Genomic DNA, 7871 nt, shown 5'->3' on the forward strand with positions numbered 1-7871 from the left:
GGAGGTAGAGACAATGACGTGGAGAAATGGAGCAGCTGGGGACTTTAGACCCAGAGAGGGAGAGGGGCTGTGTGCTGATGACCTGGTGGGGGGGTGGGGGGGAGGCTTGTAGTGTATACCCTTTGGTTGGGTTGGTTGGTTGATGCATGGAGGGGATTGTAACTATGGCAATGAAACAATATACGATAGGATGAATGTAAAACTAATGTTCTCCCATGTAAACTATCACATAATTCACAATAAAACATTTTTAAAAACACAAAAAAAGCAAGCTACTCAAACCTAACCCAACCCACTGCTTTTGAATCAACTTCAACTCATAGCGATCCTGTAGGACAGAGTAGAACTGCCTCATCAGGTTTCCATGATTGTCAGTCTTCATGGAGCCCAAAGTGTACATTACATTAGTTTCTAGTCAGAATGATCAGTGTAGGCCTTTTTATTAACTGGTCTCACAGACACTAGCCAAGTTCTTTGTTTCTGAGGTATATTTCTATATCTCAGCAAGAATAGCAATGTTCTTTCCTTAGGTTTTTGTGGTGTTATTTTCTCCATCTAATCCCTCTTTCATGACATGGTAAGAGTTGTAATACAGTGTGATATTCAAAGGAGACAATAAGTGAGGTTGAAGTCTTAGCATTTAATTACTATACATGACACTGGGTACAGGCTTTTTAGGCAGAGGAAATCAAATATACATAAACAAAAAGATGTAAAACAATACAACAGTGTAGAATGTGAGGAAGGATTGATGGGAAATAAAGCTAGACAGGGTCAGACTTGATCTTTTTTTTTTTTCAGACTTGATCTTATAACAACAGTTATTAAGTACTTTTTCTAGCTAATGGAACAATTGTTTTACATACTTCATGTTATCATTTCCTCAGCAACATTGTGAGGTAGACATAATTATCCCCATTTTATAAACGAAAGCTCTGAGGTTTAGAGAGGTTAAATATTAAAGAACATATTAAAGAAACAACAAACAAGTTGTCATAGAGTTGATTCTGACTCATTGTGACTCATGTGTGTCAGTAGAACTGTGTGCTCCTTAGGGTTACCAATGGTTGTTGGGTTTTTTGACCTTTTTTGGTGTTTTTTTTTTAAATGGAATGCCAGACCTTTCTTCCATAGCACTTTTGGGTGAACTTGAACCTTCATCCTTTCAGTTAGCAGCCAAGTACACCACTCATGGTGGTTTCCCCACTTATGGCCACATAACCCATTGCTGTCAATTCTATTCCAACTCACAGTGACCTTGCAGATCAGAACAGAACTATCCCATAGGGTTTCTGAGGCTGTACCTCTTTGCAAAATCATACTGCTAAAATCTTTCTCCTACAGAAAAGTTGATGGGTTTGAACCACTGACTTTGTTGTTATCAGACTAACATTTAATTTATTGCACTACCAGGACTCTTTTATGGCCATGTAGTAGGTGGGAATCTAGAATCTGTATCCAGCACTTTCTGTTCCAGTGCTTGATTTTTTAACTGCTGTGCTAAACTGTGCCCTAGCAGGAGATGGGAATCATGGAAGGTGTTTTAAATAGTTCAGTAACATGAACCAATTTGTTCTTCAGAAAAGTAACTTGAGAGGTTAGAGAATAGATCAGAGAGGAGGGTGACTGAAGGTATAGAAGTATGAAGTCAGCAGATCAAAACACCAGCCATTCCTCAAAAACCATATACAGCATCTCTATGAGTTGGAACCAACCCCACAGAATTTAACAACAGCGACAACAATAAAGAGTGAAGAGTTTGAAAATTATATAGGAAGTTGTCACCACTTGTCTGTCAGTTTGTTTACTGTGGTGGTGTGTGTGTTGCTGTGATACTGGAATCTGTGCCACTGGTGTTTTGAATACTAGCAGGGTTATCCATGGTAGACAGGTTTTAGTGAATCTTCCAGACTAAGACAGACCAGGAAGAAGGAGAGGCGGACTACTTCTTAGTGTTTAGTCACTGAAAACCGTATGAAAGCAGCGAAACATTGTCACATATAGTGCATAAGATAAAAACATTATGAATAGAGCCAAAATATTGTCATATAGTGCTGCAAGATGAGCCCATTGATTGACAGGCACTCAAAATGTGACTGGGGAAGACTTGCCTCTTCAAAGTATATTTCACCCTGATGACATGAAGGGAATTAAGCTTGTGAAACTTTCATTTGCTGATTGGGCACAATTGAAAATGAGGAGAAACTGCTGCAAACATCCATTAATAATTGGAGCATGGAATGCATAAAGTACGAATCTAGGAAAATTGGAAATTGTCAAAAATGAAATGAGATGCATAAAAGTTGATATCCTAGATATTAACTGCCATTTTGAATCTGAAAACCACCTGGTTTACTATGCCAGGGATGACAAATTCAAGAGGAATGATGTAGCATTCATTCATCATCAAGGAGAACATATTAAGATCTATCTGTAAGTACAGTACTATCTGAGATGGGATAGAATCCATGATCATGACATGCTATGGACAACATTATGGAGTATTCTGGAACACTTAATTGTGCTCATAAAGAACCTGTACCAAGAAGCAGTTGTTTGAATGTAACATGGGAACACCGAATAGTTTAAAATTAGGAAAGGTGTGTGACAGTGTTGTCTTCTTTCACCATATTTATTTAACCTGTATGCTGAGCAAATAGTCTGAGAAGCTGAATTATATGAAGGAAAAACGTGGCATCAGAATTGGAGGAAGACTTATTAACAACCTGTGAAATGCAAATGAGACAACCTTGCTGAAAGTGAAAAGGAATTAAAATACTGATGAAGATCAAATACCACAGCCTTCAGTATGGATTGCATCTCAATGTAAAGAAAACAAAAATATTCACCACTGGACCAATAAACAACATTCTTATCAATGGAGAAAACATTGAAGTTGTCAAAGACTTCATGTTTTTTGGATTAACCATCAACATTCATGGAAGCAGCAGTCAAGAAATCAAACGACAAATTGCATTAGGCAAATCTGCTGCACAAGACCTCTTTAAAGTGTTGAAGAGCATAGATGTCAGTTTGAGGACTAAGGTGCACCTGACCCAAGCTATGATATTTTCAGTAATCTCATTTGCATGAGAAAGTTGGACAGTGAATAAGGAGGATCATAGAAGAATTGATGCATTTGAGTTATGGTGTTTGGAAGAGACTATTGAAGATACCATGGGCTGCCAAAAGAACAAATAGATCTGTGTTGGAAGAAGTACAGCCAGAGTACTTCTTGGAGGCCAGGATGGCCAGATTTCATCTCTTATACATATTGTCAGGAGGGACCGGTCACTGGAGGCAGATAACATGTTTGGTATCAGTGGAGGGTCAGAGACAAAGAGGAAGACCCCCAGTGGGATGGATTGGTGGAGTGGCAGTATTAATGGGCTCGAGTGTGGCAATAATTGTGAGGTTGGCTCAGGACCTGGCAGTGTTTTCGTTCTGTTATACATAGGGTTGCTATGAGTTGGTACTGACTCAATGGCACCGAACAACAACAACAACACAAGGAAGGCCAGTTAATACCACTATTATTTAAATTTACACACCAATCACTAAAGACAGTTATGACGAAATTGAAGAATTCTACCAAGTTCTTCAGTGTGAAATTGATCAAACATGCAGTCAAGTTGAATTGATAATTACTGGGGATAGAAAAGTGAAGATTAGTAACAAACAGGTTGGCTAAAAAATTGGAAAATGTGGTCTTGGTGATAGAAATTATCTCATGGAGATCTCATGATAGAATTTTGCAAGACCAGTAACTTATTCATTGCAGATATATGTTTTAAAACAACATAATAGGTCGTTATACACATGGACCTCACCAGAAATCAAATTGAGTACACCTGTGTGAAGAGATGGTGAAAACGCTAAATATTGTCAGCCAAAACAAGGCCAGGAGCCGCCGGTGGAACACACCATTAATTGCTCATATTCAAATTCAGACTGAAGCTGGAAAAATTCAGTCCACATGAGCTAAAATATAACCTGGAACATATCCCACCTGAGTTTAAGAAACCATCTGAAGAACAGATTTAATAGGTTAGACACTAAAGACTGACGACCAGAAGAGTTGTGGAAAAACATCAAGAACATCATACAGGAAGAAAGCAAAGAGGGTCATTAAAAAGATAGGAAAGAAATAAAAGACAGAAAAAAAAAAAACCCTCTGAAACTTGTTTTCAAGCATAGCGATGCTAAAGCAATGGGATACATTAGAAAGTAAAAGAGCTGAACAGAAAACTTCAAAGGACAGCTTAAGAAGGCAAAGTCAAGTAGTATTACAGAACAAATAAAGACTTGGAATTAGAAAACCAAAAGGGAAAAACACATTCAGCATTTCTCAAGCTGAGAGAACTGAAGAAAAACGTAAAGCCTCAGTTTGCAATATTAAAGAATTCTATGGAATCCTGGTGTGGCACTGTAGGATAAGCACTGGACCGCAAGGTCAGTTTGAACCGCAAAGTGGCGGTTCAAACCCACCAGCCACTCTGGAAATGCTATACAGGACCACTATGAGGTGGAACTGACTCGATGGTACTTAACAACAACATAGGCAAAATATTGAATGATGCAGAAGGTATATCAAAAGAAGATGGAAGGAATACATAGAGTCATTATGCCAAAAAGAAATGGTTGATATTCAACCATTTCAAGAGATAGCATATGTTCAAGAACCAATGGTACTGAAGGAAAAAGTCCTAGCTGCACTGAAGGCATTGGTGAAAAAGAAGACTCCAAAATTGACAGAATACAAATTGAAATCTTTCAATAAACTGATGCAGCTCTGGAGGAGCTGCCAAAAAATTTGTAAGACAGCTTCCTGGCCAACGTATTGGAAGCGAAAGTAATTGAATAGTATCATTAATATCACATATAAGTAAAAAAAATGGCTGCAACAGTACATCAACAGGGAACTATCAGAAGTTCAAGTCAGATTCTGAAGAGGATGTGGACTTAAGGATATTGTTGCTGATGTCAGATGGATCTGAGCTGAAAGCAGAAACTACCAGAAAGATCTTTACTTGTGTATTACTAACTGTGCAACAGTGTTTGACTGGATCATGCCAAGTTTTTGACTGAATCATGGATAACATTGTGAAGAATGGGCCTTCCAGAACACTTGATTGTGTTCCTGAGAAACCTGTACATAGATCAAGAGGCAGTCGTTGGAACACAACAGAGAGATACATAGTGACTTAGAATCCGGAAAGGTGTGTGCCAGGGCTGTATTCTTTCACCATGGTTATTCTATGTGTATGCTGAACAAATAACCTGAGAAACTGGATTATAGGAAGAAGAGCATGACATCAGAATTGTAGGAAGACTCATTAACAACCTGAGATAGCAGATGATACAACCTTCCTTGCTGAAAGTGAAGAGGACTTAAAATGCTTACCATTAAAGATCAAAGACCACAACCTTCAATATGAATTGCACCTCAGTGTAAGAAGAAAAAAAAAAATTCTCATAACTGGACCAGTAAATAGCATCATGATAAACAGAGAAAAGATTGGATTTTGCAAAGAATTCATTTTCCTTAGATCCATAATCAACATGGAAGCAGCAGTCAAATTTGCTGCTCAAGACTGCTTTAACAGTGTTCAAGAGCAAATATACCAGTATGAAGGCTAAGGTGTACCTGTCCCAAGCCATGGTATTTTCAGTTGCCTCATAAGCATGTGAAAGTTGGACAGTGAGTAAGTTAAGACTGTAGAAGAATCGATGCATTTGAGTTGTGGTATTGAAGAAGAATATTGAAAGTATCATGGACTGCCAAAAGAAGACACAGGTCTAAATTGAAAGAGATACAGCCAGAATGCATCTTGCAAACAAGGATGGCGAGTCTTTGTCTCTTAGACTTTGGACTTATTATGAGAAAGGACATCATGCTTGGTAAAGTGAAGAGTTAGCAAAAGAAAAGGAAGATACCCAACAAGATGGATTGACACTGTGGCAGCAGCAGTGGGCTCAAGTATAACAACAATTGTGAGAATGGCACAGGACCAGGCATTGTTTAGTTTTGTTTTACATAGGGTCACTAGGACTCAGAACTGACTCTATGGAACTGAACAACAACAAGATAGGAAGTAGAATAAAAGGATTTAATGATTGATTCACTGGTGGGAATGAAGAAGGAGGAAAGGTTTTTAATTTGGAGAACTAGTGTTCCCATTCACCAGGAAAAGGATTAAGGGAGAAGAAATAGGTAGTAGGAGAAAGGAAGCTAGGCTATGGACCTTACATATAGGGGATGTGAGAAATTTGGGTCAGGGTGTCTGGTAGGTAAGTAGACCTCTGGAGAGAGTTGTAGCCTCAAGAGAGAATTTGAATCACCCATAACTGTAGTTTAAGCCATGGAGGGAATGAGAACAGGGCCAAGAGCTGAGACTCTGGAGAGAGAAGAGAATTATGCCAAGGTTTGAGAGCACTTGACAGAAATCACAGCAGAGTCAGCTGCTGCTGAGAGATCAGATAAGGACTAACTGAAAACGACCTTTGAACTTGGCATTTAGAAAGCTTTTGGTGACTTTCCGAGAGCAGTTTCAGAACCATGATTTCAGCAGGGTCACAGGAACAGAGACCTGAGAGGAAAGTGAAGTGATACCTTTTTTGTTTCAAGTAACTGGGCTCTGAAAGGAGGGAGTGTGAGTCCTGGAAATCCAGAAAGAATTCTTTTAATTTTAAAAAAAAATATTAAAGACCGTGGCTCGGTACGACAAAGCACTGGATCGCAATGTCAGTTTGAACCACAAGGTCAGTGGTTCAAACTCACCAGCCTGTCCTTGGGAACTCTATACAGGGTTGTTATGAGTTGGAACAGACACGACAGCACTTAACAACAACAATAAAGACTGGAAACGGTGAGAATGGAAGCAGGGACTGGTAAGTTTTAAAATTTGGGTGCTTCTACTTCAAATATGTCTGTGTCATAAAAGACACGCACACAGACAGGCTGGAGGCCTAGTCTAGACTTTAAGTAGAGCAAGGAGGCATGACATCCAGCTGTAATGTATGTGCATTGATTAGATCCTGGATTAAAAAAAAATTTTTTTTAAGATCCTGGATTTTTAAGAAGTTATATGATGACCTTTGTGGGAGTTAGGGAAATTTGACTATGAACAGGATATTAGGTGTTACTGTTATTTTATTAAGTGCTGTTGAGTCAGTTCAGACTCATAGCGACCCTGTATAGCATTGCTGAGGAGCGGCTAGTGAGCTTGAACCACCAACCTTAAGTTTCAAACCAACCTTGTGGATCCAGTACTAATTCTATAGCACTACACAAGGACTCTGGATATTAAGTATTTTTAGAAAATTATGAATATTTCTAAGTATGGCAGTGATGCCTACAGATAGAATAATGTCTGTATTCTTAGGAGATATACATTGAAATATTTAGAAATTATGTCATAATGTATTGAAGCTAACTTTTAAATGGTTCAGGTAAATATATACTTACGTATACACACATACATAGAGAGGAAGCAAATATGGCTAATTATTAACAATTTGTGACTAGATAAAGGATATACAGCGGTTCATTGTACTGATTGATTTCTCTGGGGGTTTGAAAATTTTCAGAATCACAAAGTGGGAGAAAAGTATAGAATTGAGGATGTGATGACTGCCATTTTCTTTCTGAACTAAGAGGTGGATACACATGTATTTGTAGAGAATGAGAAAAGTACCAAACTATCCAAGTCCCACAGGGCAAAGAGGTCCAGAAAGAGGGCCCTTCCACTCAAGTGATAAGAAAAGTGCAAAAAAGTAGAAATTCCTTAATTGCAATTTTTAAGCCATTATTATGGTTCTATGACTGGACGGCACTTAACAGCATTATGGTTCTGTTGAGCTCTGATGTG

Source organism: Chrysochloris asiatica, unplaced genomic scaffold (genome assembly GCF_000296735.1).
Source record: "Chrysochloris asiatica unplaced genomic scaffold, ChrAsi1.0 scaffold00038, whole genome shotgun sequence".
Lineage (NCBI taxonomy): Eukaryota > Metazoa > Chordata > Mammalia > Afrosoricida > Chrysochloridae > Chrysochloris > Chrysochloris asiatica.